This window comes from Spermophilus citellus (genome assembly GCF_964194105.1).
Source record: "Spermophilus citellus genome assembly, chromosome: 3".
Taxonomy (NCBI): Eukaryota; Metazoa; Chordata; class Mammalia; order Rodentia; family Sciuridae; genus Spermophilus; species Spermophilus citellus.
This window is the reverse complement of record NC_138184.1, coordinates 96,997,305-97,019,415: the sequence shown is the minus strand read 5'-3', so window position 1 is coordinate 97,019,415 and position 22,111 is coordinate 96,997,305.

Sequence of the window (22,111 nt, the reverse complement as noted above, 5' to 3'; positions counted from 1 at the left end):
AAAAAGGGGTTAAATCCTATCTGAACACCAAATCTGACAGTGAATGCTGTTCCTTCTGACAAAAGCTGATTTATCTCATGGAGGCATCACGTTAGTAAAACTCTGTTGATGCCAAATAGATTAAATGTAGGGACAGATGTATAAGGATGTCAATCGTTTACAAGAATATCTCTGATTAAATTCAATGCATTTCCCCAAAATTAAACAAAAGATAAATAAACATTAAAAAAAGTCATAGCACCCCAATAATGTAGAAATGATGTCTATTTCCATGGAACAAGCCACCCACTGTCTTCAGAAATCCACACCAGGCCCTGTGCTTGGAAGGCAGCTCTGCCAACAGTCTACCACCAGCCTGCATCTCCTGGAGAGGCCGGGACTCACCCCAGACTCAGAAAAGAGGCAGGTGGTGTCATGACAGACCCTACCAAGCCCCTGGAGTCAGGAGCTCCCTGCAAACCAGGGCTCAGGACACCACCCACAAGAGGGGTCCCAGGTGCCGGACATCAGTATCCTTCACCACCCCGTCTACATGCCCATGTACCAGGAACCACGCTTGGGCCTCTTTTAAGGTCGGCATGTCCCTCCCTAGTGTGGAAAGTCTTTCACACACGCAAGTCATTGCTATTCTGACAAAGGAATGTCTAAGCCTCGGGCCATTTGACTTCCTTTCAATTCTTTGCCTTTTCTCTCCCCTCTGCAGCCCCACTCTATTCCTGTAGTTCTCTAGCAACCTCCTTAATGGACACAATGACTGGCTCCGAGGGTGTCCACTTCTGGCTTCTCCAGTCCTGCCCCTGGGCCCATGAAGCCCAAGGAGGCTCAGGAGCCGATGATGAAGATGCACCAAAGAGACACAGCGGCAAAGAGGCGAGCTCCCTGTCAGTGTCTATTACCCACGGGGCAGAGATGGAGGTAGGCATAGAGACAGAGGATGATAGAGAAGAGGTAGGGAGGGAAGAAGAGGGAGGAGGGGGAACAGCAGAGGGGGTCTGGAGCAAAGGCCTGGGCAGAAGCCACCACGGAGGACCCCACGCTCCGTAGGTGAGGATGCCATGCCGAGGGCAGTCTCAGTCTTAGCAGCTGGGGTGGGGCTCTTAGTGCTTCCTTCTCGGCTGTCCTCAAGTGGTCACCCGTGACTGAGCCAAGACACACTGTCACTCCTTCCTCTGAGCATGAGAGACACCCCACAGTATTCAGGCTACTGCATGTGACCTGCTTTGCTGAGTAAGGCATCAGTAGCTCTGAGGTTCAGGTGACTTCTGGGCTTCACCTGTGCATGAGCACCACAGTGCCTTTGGATGTCACTGACATTTAAAATGGAGCCAGTCAAGTGACAGGATTGCATTCCCAGCCTCCTGTCTGGATGTCACCTCATTGTCCCCAGCACCAACTGCAGAGCCTCCAGGGTGTGCTTGTACTCTGAGCCTCTCTGTCCTGCCCTCACCTGCCTTTCAGCACCTGCTTGTTCCAGTTCCATAGAAGCCTCCCCTGCCCAGTGCATTAGGTGGAGACCAGACCAAGACCCCCAGTTGGCCATAGCTGGGTGCAAGCCTTCCAGGGACCTAAAATACCACACGGCTCCCAGTGCAGGCCCCACTGGGTCAGCGTGAGAAGGCAGACTGTGAGGACATCTCCACTCAGGGTTTCTAATAGGACGTTTCTGGGGGCCCTCAGGGCCTGTGGTCATCCTCCTCCAAGTTGTTTTTTCTGTTCTTGTTGAATTACGAAGGCAAACTGGGATCCAGAGCCAAATTGCTCAAAACTGTAAAGAGAAATAGTGACCTCGTACCACTCTTCCTCCCACAGATGGCTTTACTTCCTCCTAAGTGGTTGTTATATTTGTAGAATATTGACTTCCAGAACTGCCAAATCGTTACCCAGATCAGAGCACCCCTGTCTCTTGATAGAACTTACTGTGTCAGACAGAAAATTCCAAATGAGCCTATCTTCAGTGGAGTCTCATCTCAGGAGGAATCAGTGAAACCGCTGGACTTCACTGTGGCCTAAACCAGCTTCTCTATAAGAAACACGAAAGTAATAGTCTCTGTCTAGCTCTGTGTTGGTTACGCCACAAAAATGATGTTATTTACTTTTCTAGCTTTCACAATTCCCAGATAGCAATGCCTTGAACCATTTCTGTTATTAAATAGATCAAAGATGCAGTGCCTAATTTAAAAACTGTTACTCATGTGAATTTTAATTATGTGTAAATTGAAATAAAATGGAAAACTGATTTTTTCCTCCCAAGGCAATATTTCTTGACATTAGCAAAATCTCTCCAGTGTTGAAATACTTCAAAAGTCCCAAGTCAGAAGGCTCTTTTAGGATGCTTGTCTCAATGTGGCCCCAGGATCCTGCTCCTTAGAGATGGTGTCCTGCTGCCAGCTGCCCACCCCACCTGTGACATGCTCACCCCCTGATTTTCTTCCCTCCAAGTCCCGCGATCCCACCTGCTGAGAGCACACAGGCTCAGCATGCCCACTTGCAGCTCTTCCCCTCCTCAATCACAGGAACCCCATTTCCCAGGGTCTTTGCCTCTGGGTAGTGCCCAGGTCAGCCTGACAGGAAATGTAAGGACAGAGGAGAAGAACCCAGGGTTTTCTCCCTTCCCCTCTCTCCCATGGGCACTGCCTCTGCAGGTGGCCCAGTCTCCTTTGTGGCTCTGTCTCCCACTGGGTTGGTCCAGGATTTCATTCCAAGTTCTAGGTTCTCAGCTCTCATATCATCACCCCTCTCACCTCTAGCAGGGTGAAGGCAGTGTGTGTAGGTTGCCTGACTCTGGGTGGCTCTTCATGTCTTCCATCTGCTCTGGAACAAGTACCCTGAATTCAACCTCCTCTGTTTGAAATACCTGTGCTTTCCCCTTTCTTACTAATGCATGATGAGACAAATTCACCACTACGACACTGTATTGAACACCTATTTTTTGCCAACAATGATAAAATCCTTTTGTTCCATGACAAGACACCTGTCACTGAGGGCAGTGTGTCCTGGACTGGCCACAGACCACATAGTTCTACCTGTCCTTATCTTTCCCTGTGGGCTGGCATCCACCATGGCAGCCCATCTGTGAGGACCCCGTTGCTTCCTGGCTCTCATGCCAAGCAGGCGGTTCCAGACACAGCACCAGCCCTGTGAGCATCATCAGGAGTGGCTCTAACCCCAGGCTTTGTGTGCCCACAACCTCCAGGAAAAAACTTCAGAATCTTACCTTTAGGTTGGTTCCAGGTGATCTGCATCCTGCCCTTTCCTGCTTGGGGGAGAGGCAGCCTCAGCCCACTTCCCTGTCTTGAAGGCTGCCCCACACCACCCCACTTCCTGGGCTCTGCGACTTCCTGTCCTTTGTGTGCACTTGTTTCTCAGCATTCAGTGGCAGCCTAGCATCCATGTTGGACTATGGGATTATTTCCTATCACTGGTTCATGGAGCCTGTGAAAATCCCTTGGTATCATCCAGGACAAAGCATAAAGGAGAGCTAACCACGCCAGGGGCCTGATGGTGACAACCAGAGAACCTGCCCGACAGACCCCACAGGGCGTGTGATGGTGGGCATCAGCTGCTCTATACTCAAAGCTATCACCAAGTCTTGGACTTTTTCAAATAGCATCATTGAGAGGCGATTCACATGCCACAGCTCTCACATTCAGTGTGCACGGGTCACGGGTCTTCTCTCCGTCTGCAGAGCAGGTAGCCCACACCTCCATCAAGTTTTGAACATTTGTCTTCTCCCAAAGAAGCCCGGCAAGCTTCAGTGCTGTCCTCCACTCCCCCAAGGCCATAGTCCCAGGAATCCCTTTACCTGCTTTCTTTACCCAGAGACTTACTTATAAGTGTTTCCTAAAAATGAGATCCTGGGGCCTGGGTCTGTGTGCTGTCCTGCCACACTGGGCGTTCCCTGATGGAGACTGTCCTGTGCCTCTGCATTGGCATTTCATGGCCTCCCGACACATCCATCCACATCCCATTCCTCTTTATTCCACAGACACTGAACTTAAGACTTCTCTCCTGTCCCTCCCCTGGCTTTCCATCTGTATCTCCAGAGGCATCTTCCCTAGAACATCTCTTGCAGTTCTAACCTCATCTTGGTTCCTGCTCTTGGAAAACCCAGACAGCACCAGTGCCAATCTGAGGAAGAAAATATGAAATATGGGCATCAGCTGCTCTGTCCTCAAATGGTCGAAGCCGTGGGCCCCCTCCACAAACTCCCCAAATCCCCTCTCTACTTAGAAATGCCACTTCTCTAAATCTGGTTAGTCATTATTAGTGGCTCCTTAATTTGGAGCTTTGGGTCACCTGCAGCATGAAAATGTAAGCGTGCCGTTGACACCACAAAGAGGGAGCCCCCCAAGAGGCTCAGCTGCATCTAGACTCAGACAAACAGCCCTAACAGTATCATTAAAAGAAAACTTAATCTATTCCATTATATTTTACATAACTTAGCTCAGTAAATCCCCTGCCACCAGCAGTACTGATATTAAACAGACTTCATGTGTAACTGATCAATATAAATCCCTTAAACATTTATTCAAACCTCAGAAACAAGCTTCATAACTACTTTTATACAGCCCTCTTGCAAATAATCCACCCTTTGTAATCACCATTGATTTCAAGTGTGACAAGAAATTTAATTTTATCAAATGATGACATTTGCCAAATGCACAAAGAAATGAATTTTCCTCTGATTATGGGTTTTGATGATACTGAGTTTATTCTCTGCTCTCCAGCAGCAGAACGCTGCCATCAATACTTTAATCAGATCAAAGAATTGTAGATATTAAAGAGAAGAGGACAGGTTCCGAGAAACAGCTAGGATGTGGACTGGATCCACGTAGAGCTACAAGTTGAATTTACATTGCTTATTTCAACAAAGAAATATTAATTTTATGTCTTTGGCTGTGGTCTCATGCAATAACATTTCGGTAAACGTTTTAACTTCAGTTTCAATCCAGGAAAGTGAAGTTGACACTCTGGGCATTTGGTGTTTTTATACTCTAAGCATTTTTGGGTGCATATTAGGAGTTAATGGGCCGTGGTGACTTTTGGCCTGTCCTTCCAGCTGGGGATGGCCTTGCTCAGGCTGTATTGCTGGCCTGGAATAACAGGGCCGCTCTCAGCCCTGGCTGAGATTATAATCTTATCCTCTAGGGGGCACTGTCCTTCTTTGAATTTATGTGTAAACACCCAAAATACTAGAGTCTTCTACCAGCTCAAAAGAAAACACTCATTTATTCCTCAGAGAACGTCAGAAGCCTTTCCTTTGGAAAACATTTGAAAAGAAAGCCAATATTCCCCTTTAGAAAACAATGCGGGCTGCTAGGATATTTTCTTCAGAGAAACATCATTTTCCAGTAATGAGAGACAGAAAATGCTTTATTTGGCAATATCTGAACCAAACAATGAAAGTTTTAAAATGCTTTTTCATGTTGGGATGCTATCAGATACTTCACTGCACTACTCAGACCTAGGAGAGAGGAGCCTTTTTAAACACACAACGGCACCACCAGAGTTTAACAGCTAAATCTCACCAGAGTTTAACAGCTAAGTCTTCAAGAGTCTCTCCCTGCTGTGTCCTGAATGCCAGCCTCAATTGCAGCTTCCCTGCTCAGAAACTCACTTGGAACCAGCAGCACTACCATGACAGAGATGCCATCTCTTTAATTAACATGGAGCCCACGATATGATATGTTGTTGGTTTCTAACTGCAGAGACAAGGGTCCCTGCAAACACAGGTGTCTTTGCCAAGGGCTGGGTCTCTGGGAGCTGCATCCAGGAACAGGTACTCTGCAGGCATTTCTGACCCCAACAGACACAGGGAATGAGCAGCTCCCACTTGAGCTGTCCTGGCAGTGGTCACCCAGGAGACACCTGCTGCCCGTACCCCAGCCTCATCCTGTGCCCTTTTCACTCGTGGCTTGTGGACGGCCACCTCCTCACCATACCCTCACCTGAAGGGAACAAGCTGGGGTTACTTTCCCTTCTTCTTATTCTAATCCCAACCTGGAGGCTCTACCCCATGACCCCATCTAAACCTGTGACCTCCCAAAGACTTGGCCTCCTCATGAAGTCAGGAGGGATGTAAACACGCAGTCCCTGATGGCACCCTGTCAACATTGGCTGCACGCGTATACCACTGTGTGTGCGATAATTACCTTAATCAAAATATGTAAAAATGCTTATGCATTTTATGATCTTAATTTAGAGTGAAGAATCAGTTTGGGCCTCAGTCAAGATAGGAAGAAAATGATCTTGCTCAGCTCTGGCCATCCTTCAATATATACTGCCTCAGGCCAAAACACTGATGAGCAAATCTCTGTCCATGCAGGAATTACAGTTCTCTAGGGGTATGGACTTTTGTGAATATGATGGAATCTGTGAATACTTAGAATGTTCTTGGAAGTGAGACCATGCGACAGGAAGTTGAATTAGCATCTGCCTCCGCCTGGGCTGTTCCCAAGAGTCAAGTACTGCTCGACCACATGCATAGGCCATTCCAAGGGTGAGCTACGAGTCCAAGGCCTGGTGACATGGCCCTGGGACCAAGAACTCCAGCCCATGGGCAGCCTTTGTAATAAGGTTTTACTGGAACCCAGCCATTTTTTATGTGTCATCAGTGGCTGCTTGATTCACATCAGCAGAGCATAGTCAGGGTGGCAGATCCCATATAGCTGGGAGGCCTAAGATATTTACAATATGGCCCTTCACAGAAAAGGTTGCCAACCCTGCCCTGGACCTTCCCTGTCAGATACCCCAACAGAGCATGAAAAATGTTCTCACAAGAGGGGGCAGCATGCCGAGAAGCAGGCCCAGGCCACAGAGCAGAGTGGGAAGCCTGGTTGGGGTATCTGAGGAGACCACCCAACTCCATGGAAGGAAGGATCTTCCACCGTCCCACAGGGCAAGCTGTGCAGGGGCCCAGCCTTGGGAAACTCTGCCCTCTTCCCTGACCCCTCCTCCTGGTGAAGAGGAAAACAGAAGCAAAGAAGGTGAAGTGGAGAGCTTTCAGGAGGCCGGCTCTCTCCCTCACCTGGACTTCTACACAGAAACAGGCGGGGACAAGGGCAAGATGACCGGAGACTGACCAGCAGGCTTCTTCTTATTCTGCATTAGATAGAGAAAATAAGAAATCTTCATAAAACAACAACAGCAACAAAAAAGGAACAGGTAGGCCACAGGACCCCAAATAGTCAGGATAGACTTTATATCCAAGGTGAAGGAGCCTGCATGGAGGGCAGTGAGCACAGACAGTTGTCCGCTTCAGGCTGAGTGTCTCTGTAGGATTTTACTCACAGATACCTAAGTGTTTCCAGGTGATTTCAGGCGTCCCTTGCAACCATTCATAGAACTAGAGAACAAATCCTGAGGGGGCCTTCCATGTCCGCTCAACTACAGCAGATCTCTCTGTTCTCAAAGGAACCTTTTGTGTTCTGAGATTCCTAAAAAGCAAATGCATCTTATTACTCTGCTGTAGTTTTGGAAGCTGCAGGGAATCTAGCACATGACCAAAGGGAAAATGCTCGAACAGTGGTGTTGCCTAGGTCCCCCCAACTCAACTTCACCCCCTGGTACTCGGGGAGGCCAGCAGCCAAGACCCAGAGCCAGGAAGATGAGTAGGACTGGGAGCTCAGTTCCAAAGGAGAGCCTGGTTCTGTGGGGAGGTAGTGGAGAGAAGTGTGGGGGACCTAAGGTAGAAGACACCTTGAGCCAGTAAAGACAAGTGCAACAGGGCTTTCAAAGGAATGACATCTGCTTCCTCTTCACCCCAAGTCTTTATTCCTGCACAATCTTAAATTATTTGATGCACCTGCATCATGAATAGGGAACCCAAAATCTGTCTACTACATGGGGGGAAATTAATTTGGTGGCCAGCATAAGATGAATCAGAGCACTAAATAACAAATGCTAAAGGAGCAGCCAGGGGTGACCATAAACGCCCAAGTTCCAGGGAATGGGAATGCATAATAAAGAGAAAGGAAGGAATGAGATTAAGTTAGATTCTGGAGGAAGATCAAGAGTCAGGGAATGCAGGAGGAGAGGGCGAGACCCTTGGAGAGCCACCAAGAGCTTAGAACAGCCTGTTTAACTGGCAATGGGGACAGATGAGGTGAGAATGTGTGTGTGTGTGTGTTTGTGTGTGTGCACGTGCACATTTGAGCAATTAGAACACACTTAGCAAATGGGAATTCTGTTTGTTAACCAGACAGCAAACTGATGGAGTGAAAGAGTCTCAATACAAGGTGATACAGAGTGACAGCAGGCAGCCTCTGCCTTCATTAAATAACCAAGCTTTTTGCAGATGAGCTTCCCCAGCTCCTGCTTTCAGCTCAAGAAGTACCAATGGGCTTAAGTTAAAGTCTCTCCCTGTGTCTCCAGGGTCTGGTTCACAGCAGAGGATCTTTATGCTAAACTATAATTTCTCAAAGAGGGGAAAACAAAGGCTGATCCCCGGTTTGAGTTTTTAAAATTAAGCTTAACTTCACCACTTTTTAACAAGAGCAGCCCATGCCTTTGCTCCCGAGAGGAACTGTCTTGATCTGACGGGATCCCACATGTGCGCACGAGGAATGAAAAAGGTTTGCAAATCAATCCTATTGGCAGAAGAGCTGTTTTCTTCCTTTGAATTAACAGGATGATGTGGGCATTTTAGTTTACATTATGTTAGACTCTGCCGATATTAAGTACCAAATTAGCAAAGAGAGGCCAGTTTCCTTTGACTTGAACTACACCAGGGCACCTCGGCTGACGGGTGTCTTGTCATGCACACAGCACTCGTCCCAGAGGGGAAGTCTGCATGGAGCTACCAGGAGAGCCTCAGTAACCAAAGTCATCCCATAAAAACAGCACAAGAAACCAATGGTAACATCCATTCTCCTCTTTTCCCCCTAAATAAGAATCATGATTCCCCTCTCTGAAAGTACCCACAGATTCCTGACTTGTCCAGTATTGCAGGTCTTGTCTCCTGACGCCCCTCCCATCTCCCCTGCCTCAGGCTCTATGGAGTCCGTGCACACAATCTGCATAAGCATCTCTTCTATTCTCAATGTTTCTCTCAGTTTTTAGAGATGTTAATCCACAGTGATGGAGCTGCCAAGGGAAGGTAATTTAAACAACATCCTCTCATAACTGTCACCTTTCATCTTAAAGAAAAATAAATTAAACATGAAGCTTATGCATAACCCAAATGGCAACATAACTTCATATTTAAGATATTTAATAAATGTCAGCTTCAGAAACTAGGATCTTCAAGGAGGTAATATAAAAAACCTGCTATTCTTGCGAAGGATAGTTCCAAATGTTTCAAGTAAATATCTTATAGGATGTGAGTAGAGAGGCACACTATGGGGGAGACAAATCACAGAAACTTTTTCTAGTAGGACTCCTTTCAAATAGAAATGAAGATGAGCCCTGTGGGTTTTCAGAGGTGCAGAGCTTTGGGATAGACTCGAGGTCTTTTGAGCATCCCCAGTGTAACTCCAACAATCCTTCTGAAGGAGACCAAATTAAATCAAAGAAAATAAATCATCACAATTACGTTAGACAAAAATAATTTGAAGAAGAGCTTTGCCTTCAGTGGCACATGCTGCTCTTGGGTTTTATCTCGGTCATTGGTCAGGGACTCCCTGGGTGTAATTTTCTGTAGGACAATTACTCATATGAGAGAGTCATTCTCTAATAAATTGGAAGCAGTAGGTGAAACGACCTGTCAACTGTCTTCTCATTGGTGCAGCCACACTTTTTTTTTTTTTTTGGAATAATGATGCCAAGTTCAGAAGGAGGGAAGACTCTAGTACCTGACTGCAAGCTACACCACAGGCAGCCACACCTGCCTGTCAGCGATCACAGAAGTGGCACATGGCTCTGCAAACAGGGATAGGAAAATGAACCCGAGAAGCTGCAGAGGGGGCTGCAGCCTCTCAACTCATTCCAGATCAACAGGGTGACCAAGAAGGTGGGGCAAACCCTGTGAGAGGGCATCGGATGCCTGCCGGGTTTCTAAGCCTGTGGCCACATGCAACCCCCAACCCATGTGCCTGACCAGATGTCCCCAGTGGTAATCAGCAAAGACCTTTCTAGAAGATGATGAACATGGACAGGACCTCCTGGGCAAAGACAGGCAGGCAGCCTCCAGTGGCCCTGCCCAGAAGGGGTGATCACCCCACGTCACTGCACTCGCATGCTCTAGGTGAAGGGAGACTCTGGGCTCCAGGAACCACTCCCTTCTCTTTGGCTTTCCCTGCAGTGTCTTTGGGCATTCCTGAACCAAATCCTGCCCAGGACCTCCCACAGCCCAGCTGTGCCCAGTTCAGGGTGGCACCACAAATGAGCCCCCTCCCCCGCAACTCAGGGACTGCATCTTTCTGGGGCACCAGCTGCACCAGGAGAGAAGATAGAGGCATGGGGCCTGCCAGAGGAGCAGACTGGGAACAGGCAGGTGTGGCTAGCACATGGGGGCAGGAGGCCCAGGGAAGCCATCCAATAAAACACTCTTAAAAGCTTCTCCCTAGGGCCTGGTGCAGTGGTGCAGGCCTATAATCCCAGAAGCTTGGGGGGTTGAGGCAGGAGGATTGAGAGTTCAAAGCCAGCCTCAGTAACTGTGAGTGCTAAGCAACTCAGTGAGACCCCATCTCTAAATAAATACAAAATAGAGCTGGGGATGTGGCTCAGTGGCTGAGTGCCTCTGAGTTCAATTCCTGGTAACCCCTCCTCCCTGCAAAAAGCTTCTCAGTAGGAAGTCACATGCAAAGGGAACCAATGGCTTCAGAGTAGCTCCCAGGCCAGCGCTGTTCATATACATAAAGTGTGCACAGATGGAGTGACCAAGGTGCCCCATGATGTTACACACACACACACACACACACATACATGGATACACGTGGACACTAATGGACACATATCCATTAACACTGAACACTGAACAGAATCTTAAAGCAGGTGACTGTGATTCACAAAGGCGAATTATCTACATTTACCCCTAAGTTCTCCTTGCTGAGGTTGGCTTTCTTTGTCTCTCCTCCTAACCTTTCTATAAAAGACACCAACAACTGCAAAGTGTATTTTTCAAAATGCAATAAAGAAAGAGATATGTCCTATCATATTGTTCTAGATATTTTGTCAATAAAAGAATATTACCACTTACATTGAGATTCATTTAACACCAAGCCTTAAATTATACCAAAAATCTACTGTCTTGCAGCGGATGAATCATTTTACATGAACTAAGTGACAGCTAATAGGATGATAATAACGAATAGGAGGAGAAATAGTAAGACCCAGATAAAAGGCAACAGGAATCACAGAACACAGTCATCATTTGAAATGTCAAGGTAAGACGATTATGTTGTCAGAGAAGCTACATCTCCAGTACTATCATTTCTCCTCTTCTGTACAGAAGAGGCAAATCTTACCTATTTTTCAGTCAGGGTCATTAATCTTCACAAAATGTTAGCAAGTTGGGACCCCAGGATTAATTGCATTAGCTCGGCCCAGGATCCCACACCACAGAGGGAATTCAGAAGGGGACACATATGTCATAAACATGCTCTGACCTTTGCCCCTGAGACAGGGAACAGGTTTCGAAGGTGCCTTTGTTTAGATGAATTCAATTTTCAAATTTTCAAATTGAAAGTGTCCGCCGAGAACTAAAAAATAAATATTAAAAATTCTCTCTCACTCTCTCTCTCTCACACTCTCCTCTCTCACTCTCTCTTTTAAAAAAAAAAAAATCAATTTTCAAATTGAAAGGTAAAGAGAGCAGCACCTGCCGCAGCCTGGGCTGGGAACAAAGCCACAGGTATTTACTTCTTGCTTTTTCTTTTAATTTGTTTTTCATCAAAAAAAAAAAAAAAACTTTCATTCAACTGTGCCTGGCTAAGGACATAAAGGTAGCTTTGCCCGTCCTGAATAGACACTGTTGACTCTTTGCCTCTTCCTGTCACTGAGCGAAGGCACCCACTGCAAGAGAATCGCCCAGGGCCGTCCCAGAGCCTGTCAGCCAAGGCAGGGAGCAAAGGGACTCCCCTGGGCACCTGCACTAGCCAGAAGCTGCTTGTGTGAGTTCATTACTCAGACCTTCCCCCGAATTCGGGAGATCCCTGCTTGGTAAAGAGGACAGGCTGTGTGGACACAAGGGGTTACTTCCCTTGTTCCCCAAATGTCACTCACACAGTGGTAAGGTGGCTTATTTTTAAGAGGTCACCACACCAAGACAAAGAGATGGTAGAGGAGAAACAGGAACAGCATCTCAGAGTCACTTACTTGTGTGTCCAGGATGCCACATGGCCCACCGTGACCTGCACAACACCCTTCCTGTTTGAGAGCTGGTGGCACCAGGTGGGCGACAGACAGGTGATTTGAGGTGTCTGACTCCCAGGAAGGAGGCCCAGGCAGGGTTCACAGCAGCTGCTGCCTCTCTCCCACTCTAGGTAAAGTCAAGAGTTACAGGTTGGTGTCAGACGCTTGTCCCCAGCCTGGTGGTTCTCAAAAGTGCCTTCCCAGCTGATGATCTCGCGTTACATATTGAGGGCCTTTCGCTGACTCAGTGGTTCCCAAACCAAGGTCCCGGGGACCACAAGGATTACCACGAAGCTTGTTAGATACAACAACCCCAAGCAGGTCTTTCCCCTGGGACAGGCGGGGGCTCCACAGGTGGGAACTGCACGCCAGCACCTTTGAACTTCCAATCCAGGTGGCCGCTCAGTCTGGAGGAGGAGGTGGGCTTCACCCTGCTGGGCACAATCAGAAACAAACTGAGATGAGAGCTGCAGGAAGGCGCCCTCAGAGGAACCCTGGAAGGGCAGAGTCATGTGTCCAGTGTCCACCGCACCTGCTGGAAACTGCCTGTTCCCCAACTCCCAAGCAGCCTCGGGGCCTTTTAGTGATAATAATCACAAGTAAATTACAGCCAGGAGCCCATTAACCATTAGGCCCGACAAAGTGCCTTTCAAAATAATGGAAATGGAGTGCAAATTTTCCAGCCCAGTGAGGGAGACAGCTTTACTTTTTTTTTTCATCCAACTTTGAAGAAGTTAGAAAAGCTAAAAAAATAAGAACCCAAAGTTAATGCAAGCACTTTGGCAGCAGTATTTGGGGTGAAAATGGGAGTTCAAAGCACAATTTGAGTCTAATGTATGAAAGATGATATATCATGAACTATGTAATGCGATAAATAATCAATAAAAAAAAATAAAAAAAAAATAAAGTGTACAAACTTTAAATTTAAAAAAAAAAAAAAAAAAAAAAAAAAGAATCCTAAGGAGGAAGCTGTATTTTTCAGGGCACCAAGCAGGTGGTCCTGGGAAAGCCCCCTGCAGGGAGCACCCGGCCCTCAGCTGAGTGTCTTTATGCCAATTGAAGCTGCTGGCGCAAGCTGCTCCCCTTCTGTTCTTGCAAGGGGTTACCAGCAGCACATTCAAAGCCCAGTTCAGGCACAATATTTAAAGAGTGGCAGCAAGAGAACCCCTGAGACTAGCAGAGGGAGCAGGTGGCATCCCTCTCCTTCCCTCCTGTCCTCCTCCACCTGCAGGAGAACCCCTGGAAGGGCCTCACGGTGCCTTCCCAGTGACAGAGTCTTGGGTGGGCTCTGAGGAATGGAGTGTTTCAGGTCTGGGTTTATATACTGCACAGCAAAACCAGCAACTGGGAAGTGAGAATCTGAAAGCAAAAAGGACCATTTGAACATGAGCCTCAGAAAATGTGGAAGGGGGCGGCATCCGCCTCAGGGGAGGGGACTGGACCCACCTGGCCCAGGCTCCTGCGCCAGGAGCTCCATGCTCAGTCAGGTTGCAGGCGCTGGACACCGGACACAGGGCAGGGCAAAGAACCGCACGCCAAGCTGAAGGGACCTGCTCCTCAAAACAGGACTGTTGGGGACTTCTCAGCTTTGTGAGTTTGTCACTGTGAAAGATTCACAATCTTATCATGATCACATCATGTTTATTTACATATTAATAAACTACCACCATTTAGAGGATTGATTTCCACCAGATCAGGACAGTCTTCAAGAACTGAGGAATACGAAGTTAGATCTTTTAAACTTCATTCATATTGATTAGTTTCCTTTCCTCTTGTCTTTATTTGGTTGTGGTATTTTATAATCCTGGGGTACATGAACTAATATAGGTGGTGACAGTAATTGCTGAAAATCTGAAGGATTATTGGCTTTGAACTGAATGACTGATAAGCTGTAATTAGTTTGGGATACTTTTAAAATATCATGCCATGTTTCTAATCCCCACTAACGAGAATTAATAATTCTCACTGTGAAGATTTTTAATTTTTTTTAAGTAATCTGAGCTTTATTATTAGAAAAGAAAGCAGGGGAATCTTAAGATCAAAAATCTATGTATTCAGGGGAAAAAAATAAATATTTGTAAGCAAGTCAGCTGAGTCACACAGAAGGAGGCTCAGGCCTGGCCATGCATAAATGAGGACTGGGATGTCTAAGTCTCTCTCTCTCTCTCTCTCTCTCTCTCTTTCTCTCTCTCTCTCTCTCTCTCTCTCTCTCTCTCTCTCTCTCTCTCTCTCCCCTCTCTCTCTGTGGACACTTTTGTTCTCTCTCCCCATGAGCTTCTGGGGGGGGGGCACCATTCCCAGTTACCTATTCCTGAGGCTGAGCCACCTCTTGCATGGTCCCTTTGGCCACCCCTGGTGGATGAGAGGGGAGGCCGGGGAGCCTTCTGGGCAACATGGTTGCTCTCTGCTAATGAGGGTGCTAGGAGGGCTCTCCTCTCCCCTCCATCTTCTGTCTGGGGCTTGGGCTTAGGGTAATCCATGGACTCCTACAGAGTATCTGCCACCTTGGGGACACAGGGACAGACTCAGGACTGAGGGTTTGACCACACAAGCCCCAGGGAGGACAGCCAGGTCAGTGGCTGGGGAGATGAACACTGCAACCCACACATATTCAATAATGAGCCCCGTGCTGCATCTGTCTGCCTGTCCATCAACCTGGCAACCTTGTGGGCACTCACTGGGTCGTTATCAGGCAGGGATGGCTTCTCGGTCCTCTCGCTTTGAGTTGATGATTTCATTCTGACCAGCCTCTCACTTTCAAAGGAACCCTGAATGAGAAGATATCAAGTCTCCTATTTCTCCAACCACATCTCATAAAACTCCAAATAACCACTGGATCTGTTTCCAAATGTTATCTTAGCCTGCTGCCCGCGTATTCCGTCTTGAGTGGTGACGGGCTTGGCAGAGAAGAAGGAAAAGCTGGGAAGTGGGAAAACAATGGAGTTCAATGACTAACTGGATACAGCTGTACCTGCAGCCTGATCTTCCTGATGGTTCAGTTACAATAGACAGGGTGCGCCTTCCCCTAGCCCACAAAGAAGATCATCCAAATTGTTTATTTAGAACATGGAGAACCCAGTGGCGGACTCCCCAGAGTCAGAACCATGCATTCACTTGACTTCCCAGGTCCTTAAACAAACATGCGAACACTCTGAGGGAAAGAGAAAGGGAGAGAAGGAGAGAAGAGAGAGATACAGAGAGAAAGAGAAATAGAGGAAAGCAAGAAGACAGGAGGAGTGTGGGCGTGGGAGTGGGCTCAGGGTTTATTCAAAAAGCCACGCTGCAGTCTGATCATCATCATGACACCCACCCCCACCCCTTGAGATGGTTCTCATGAGGTGAAATGCCTGGTCTCTGAGGCTGACCTCTCTGAAATGCCACCGCCACTGTCACCAAGACCTGACAGCCTTAACCAGAGTGGTTTTACTTAGATTGTAATTATATGGATCAGTGGGCTTCTGAGACAATCTCTCCAAATCCTGGGCTCTTTTTTTTTCCCAGAAAAGAGCCTCCAATGACACCAAGGAGCAAACCCACAGCATGACAAGCTTTTATTCAAATGCCTGTGCATGGGGAGCTGGCAGTCTGTCAACGAATGCCCCCCCCCCCAGGCTGCATGGTCAGCAAAAGGAGTGAGATTGTCTAGACTGATGGGAGGGACCAGAGGCAGGCAGAGGGGAGGACAGCCTTGGATCCACCAGGAAGCCTCCACTGTGTCTCCAAGAGCCCTGCCCTCCCCCACATAACCGACCATATGTGGCCAGTTCCCAGTGCCATATAAGCTGTAAGCTGCTGTGGTGGAGGTGGGTGCGTTTATTATGCAGATGCATTAAAACTCCTGTCAGGAGACCTCCAAACCAGCTCAGATCCAGTAAGTTTTGTGGAGTCCAGCCTCCTCCTTGCAGACTCCTGGGTCATCCATCTTGCTTTTCCATGGAGTCCATGTATCTTGCATCCCTGGTGCAAATCGTCAGCACCCTCAGCACATCAGTGATTGTGCAAGAAGAAGGAAAACAGGGGTTAGGCAGGAAGGGAAACTGTAAGGCCTCAGAAGGGGCTCAGGAACACTCTGATGAGGAAGCTTGTCCTAAAATCGCACACTTGAAAAGAATTCTAAAACAATCAATAGTGAATCGGATTTCATACTTCAGGTGACCGATGGACGTCTTCTCTGGATCAAGGTTAGGGCATGGTTACAACATCAGGAAAGTTGACCGATGGGAGATCTCAACCACAGAACAGTGCTTCCTTCTGACTGCCCAGGCAAGGCAAGAGGGAAAGGTTGGGAGTCTACATGGGAAGGATTTTCAAAAGAAAAAAAAAAAATCATTAAGTTTTGTCATTCTTTGCTTTTCAAAGAACCAGAGGTCACAACACAAAGTTGGATAAGAAATGAATCAAGAGCATGTTTTGTCAACTTAAGCAGAACCTGAACTCCTTCTAAAAGGTGAAAAGGCAATTTGGAATCCCAAGACCATTTTGCAGGTGGTGACTGGTTCTCCCTGGACATCTTGTCACTGCCAGTTAGAACTGGAGTCCTTAGCCAGTGAAACTGGACGACCTGAAGCTGAGGGAGCCTGACTTGCTGGTGGTGAGCTGGGGGACTCAGTTGTTGCTGGACCCCTGTCACGTCGCTGGTCAAAATCCATCAGGTGTGTATGCAGGCTGAGGGTTTTGAGACTTTTTTCAAAAGATGCCACAAGTTAATATTTTATATAAAATTTCTGGAATTCTAAATTTTGTAACAACTCTAAATTTTTTATTACATCGTTCTGGCTCAGATCATTACTTCAGATCCAGCTGAATATTGCCTGATTGTACATTATGCCCTACAGCATCTGTGGTCCCAAGGGAGTCTTCGATAAAAATGCCAAAAGGCATGAGACCACTTGGTTGTGTGGAGTGGGAGAAGGCCTATGGACTCATGGGCTCCATATGATAGGGTTGTTTTTTTCCTTGCTCAGGTCACCATTCAGGAGAGGAGATGGAGGGGATTCCTCTCCAGGCAGTCACTCTGAGACTCCGGCTCTTTCCATCTTGCAGCCTCGTGTATTCCTGGCCTTTGCATTTTATAACTACATCCTGGCTGAGAACAGAAATCTGTTAAGACACACAGCTCAACTGCTTCCATGTGTGGATTCTGTTCCTGTTACTCAAATGTCCAGACTTCTTCCATTTTGGAACACTGACATCTTGAATGCGTGGCCTGCATGTCAATCAGGAGAGGGAAACCATTAACCCACAACCTCAAGGAAATTTGGGAACCAGACAATAAGAAATTGGTACCAGTTTTCCCATAGTCCCCTGGCCAGAACAGAACATGTGGTACCACCCACAGGGAGGCTGAAATTATAGCCCCACCCTATGCAAATGAGAAAGAGCCAGTTTTTTTTCCCACAAACAGAAGGATCAAAGAAGAATGGGTCTTCAATAACTGTGGAGATGCAGCCAAGGTCCTTGACTACCTCTGTCCTTTGACATGGAAAAAAATAAATTTCAGTTGTGGGGTAGGCAGGCACTGTCCTTAAGGGTTTGGTGATCTAATAAAAACTGATACATAATAAAACTTGTTGGGGCATCCTCCCCAGCAGCTACAAGGAAGCAAGAACTGACTTTCTTGTGGGGAAGAAAAGCACTTGCAGCTGCATGGCCTGCCAGGAACCAAGATGGCGCTCCCCAACAGCAGCCCTGGAGCATCTTGGGGATTTGGGCGATCTGTACTCCAGGAACACCCAGGCTGAGCTACTATAATCCTCAGGATGTAACCACTTAGCAGAACTCTGAGTGACAGCTGCAGGCATGGGCTCTGCAGAGCCTTCACACAAATCCAGACATCTTTTGCATAATGACTCTTTAGTACATTCCAACACAACTTCACCAACAGGAGGAAAGACAAATTGGTAAATGAGTGCAATGTCATATTATGGAGTTAATTTTTTCTAAGTTATAAAAAATGATGAAGGAATCAGAAATTCAAAGATAGGTGCAAGGAGAAAGTAGTAAATCAGTTACACCATCCATAAATATTTTGGTATTTGTGCATTTTATACAAAAATAAAGTTGCCTGTATATATCGTTTAATAATTGTGTTCTTTTTATTATTAATCTATCTTCTCAGGTCCACCAAACAGTAATATAACATCCATTTTATCATTTTTATGGAGACATCATTTTTATTTTATAAACAAGAAGGCTATTTATTTTTTTCTAATTCATATTGATAGTATTCATGAGCCATTTAATCAGTCTCCTATTTAGAGACATTTTCCCTCACTGTAAGAAGTAGACTTAAATAACCATCATACAAATTCCATTTTTAACATATTTCCAATGAAGCAGAATTACAGGATGGGGACGGGATGTCAACCACCCCCACCTCTGAGCAGGACCTTCCACGTGTGCAGAGGCAGCAGAGCCTGGGGTGGACTGACTCCTGCCTTCACTCACTTCCTTGGCTGTGCTTCATCCACATTGAACACGGTGATGCTCACTACTCCTTCTGTGACATCCTTGTCCCCCTTGCCTTGAGGATGTCCTGGTGGTTTGGGACATTCATGGGAAAGACGTGTAAATGCTATCAGCAAAAATGACAACATTATCCTACTGCAAGGCACTCTTATTAAAATAAAGAGCTTACCGCTACATAAAAAAGGTCTTAAAAGTTTGTAAAGTTCAAAGCCAATATAGAGAATTGGAATTGAATGTTTTCCTCTTAGGGTAATGACCCAGGGTTGCTCCTAACACCCCAAGTGAATTTGCAAATCTTAGAACAAGCTAACACATCACAAACTCATCTTCAGAGGCAGAATTTAAAAACTCGTGTGTGGGATCAGGCACAGAATATACTCCCCAGGTCTGGCATCTTTTGTGAAAGTACAGGACCCAAAACCTGTGCCTCTGGCAATGACATTTCTGCACTGGATGTCTGAGGCTTTCCTCCATGTCTGAGCAAGTCTCTTTGAAGAGCAGAACCAGGCTTTGAATACCACAGGATCTTTTAAAATCTGGTGTCCTGAGTGAGTGTTATCTTTGAATCCAGATTGTTCCCAGATAACAAGGGCAGCTCAGGCATCACAGCATGGCCCTGAGGATTGCTGGTGAAATTGGAGAGAAAGCTCTCAGCAAGTGACTTAGGAGTGAGTCACTCAGCTCTGAGCACTGCTTCTCTTTCCTCAGGAGACAGGCGCTTCCTGTGGGGGTGGGGACATTCACCACACCTCCAAGCCTCCTGCTCAAGGGCAGGTGGCAGGGCTCTGACACTCAGCAGGCCCTTCCCGCAAATTAAAATGAAAATGGACATAAATGATATTACTCATGGTCACATCAACAGAGTTAATTTTACCTTTATATCTCCATTAGGTGGTGAAATCTGAACAAAAGCAATTAGCTCTGTGAGTTGGGGCTCTATTTTATCAGGCTTTGGTAAATCCTGGTTATTTAATTCATGAGGTGGATAAATGAAAGGATCAATTTTTCTAACCATTTTAACATATCAATTCTTAAAGTGGACAGATATTCTCCTTTGACAAGAGAAGCCAGATAATACTATTTCGAACGATGAAAGCCCTCTTTTTTTTCTTAAAATGTCAATCTTTTTTTTTAATTTTAAAAATTTATTTATTTATTTTAACTTGTTATACATGGCAGAAGAATGCATTTCAACTCATAGTACACATTCAGAGCACAAATTTTCAGGTCTCTGGTTGTACACAAAGTAGAGTCACACCATTTGTGTCTTCATATATCTTCTTGGGGTAGTGATGTCCATCTCATTTCACCATCTTTCCTACCCCACTGCCCCATTCCTTCCCTGCCCTCCCTTTGCCAATCTTTAAAAGAATATTGGGTGGCCCAGATTAAACTCTTTCATAGCCATGTGTAGCCTCTGTGAAAGGTGTCTGTCTCTTGTTCCAATGGATTTGGTTTTCTCTATAATAAACAGTCTATCCTATTGTTTTTAATTGTAAATAACTAGGTTTACTCTGGTACAATAGGGAGGTGTTTATTAAGGAATACTATGAAATTTGCCCAGTTATTGGAAATAGGAAAGGAGATTCTAGACTCAACTTCCAGGAACAGCACTCAGAGGCCTTCAGCTATAGTGTTGGTATGTGGGTCCCACGACATACACATTCAACAAACGTTGAGGTTGAACCTAATCACCAATGTCATGGTATCTGGAGCTGTGGTCCTTGGAGAGGTACTTGGGTCATAAGCATGGATCTTCGTGGATGGGATGCACATTCTCATAATAGAGGCCCCAGGGAGCCCCCTCACCAATCTGCCATGTGAGGTCAGAACCAGGAAGAAACCCTCACCGGACACGCTCTCTGCAGACACTGTGGTCCTGGGTGTTCAGCCTCAGCACTGTGAGGAATCAGTGCCTCTTGTGCAAACCACACAATCTGTGCTGTCTGTCATAGCTGCTTACCAAGGCTAGGACACCTTCCAGGAAATGGCCAGGTGGAGAAGCACAGGGATTCTGCAGTGTGGAGAAACATGTGAGTTAGCTTGTCAGTACTGGAACAAAATAACTGACAAGAAAAACCTAGAGAAGGAAATGTTTGTTTTGGTTCATGGTTTCAGAGGTTCAGTCCATGGTCAGCCAGCTTCACAGCTCCAGGCCTGAGGTGATGCAGAACCTCACAGTGGAAGGTGTAGCAGAGGAGAGCAGCTCAGGACATGGCAACAGAGAGGAGAGAGGAAGGGAGAGAGAGAGAGAGAGAGGAGAAGGAGCTGCAGGAAGAACAACCCTTCCAGTGCAAACCCCCAGTGACCCATCTCATCAACCCCACCACACCAACCCACAGTCACCACCAGCCATTCCAACTAGCATAGACTGAAAAGGTCAAGGCTCTCGTCATCTAATCACTTCACCTTTGGATATCCCTGCATTAATAGAGCTTGTAGGGGACACCTCACACCCAAGCCATGATAGGAATAGACTGCCATGACCACTGGACCCAGAAATACTGGACTTCTTCAACACCTGTGTCCAGACAGTGGTTCCTGAATCCCCCCCAGCCTGATGCATATATCCATGATCAATTCTTACACAGCAATGTGTGAATGGTGGGCTCTATGGTCCACATCTAACCCCATGGCTGTGAGTCTGCTAAGGTACTTCTGTGTTTTTCAGTTCATATTATGAAGGCAGGTAGGTTCTCTATGAAGAGAGTACTAAAATGTGCTACTTGATAGATCTGTGAAACTCAATTTCCTTCTCCATGAACCTGGACTTGGACTACATATTTCATTCCCACTGCATTCAGGGAGCATCATTCAGGGAAAGTCAGGGTTCCAGGAACCAGTAGACTATAGAAAGATGTTGTGTACACTTCTCCTAGGTTTGGGACATGTAATACTCCTACACAGTCTTGTTCCTTTTCTCTCTTCATCTTCTGACCAATAAAGAGGACATGGCAGTATCACAGAGGGCAGTGGAGCCATAAAGTGGGAGGATCTTGGTGTCCTGAGTGACTGCATGGAGCTGAGCATCCAACCTCCCATGCAGCCAATCAGCCTTTATCTTGACCACAAGCTACTTCTCTGTTTAGTTTTATCAGCTGCATTAAGAGATTTACCAGTTCCTACAGGTGACATTGAGGGATGATGGCCATGAATAAGACACACCCTTCCAAAAGGGGAAAATACAAGGGTGCATTAAAGTCCTTCCCTCTAAGAAAGAGAGAAAAACAAAAACAACAAAACAACAACAACAACAACAAAACAAGACCACACATCATGAAGCAAAAGCAACACAGTCACTCCAGCCATCACTGAAGAGATAAATCCAGCAACCCCCCCCCACACACACACA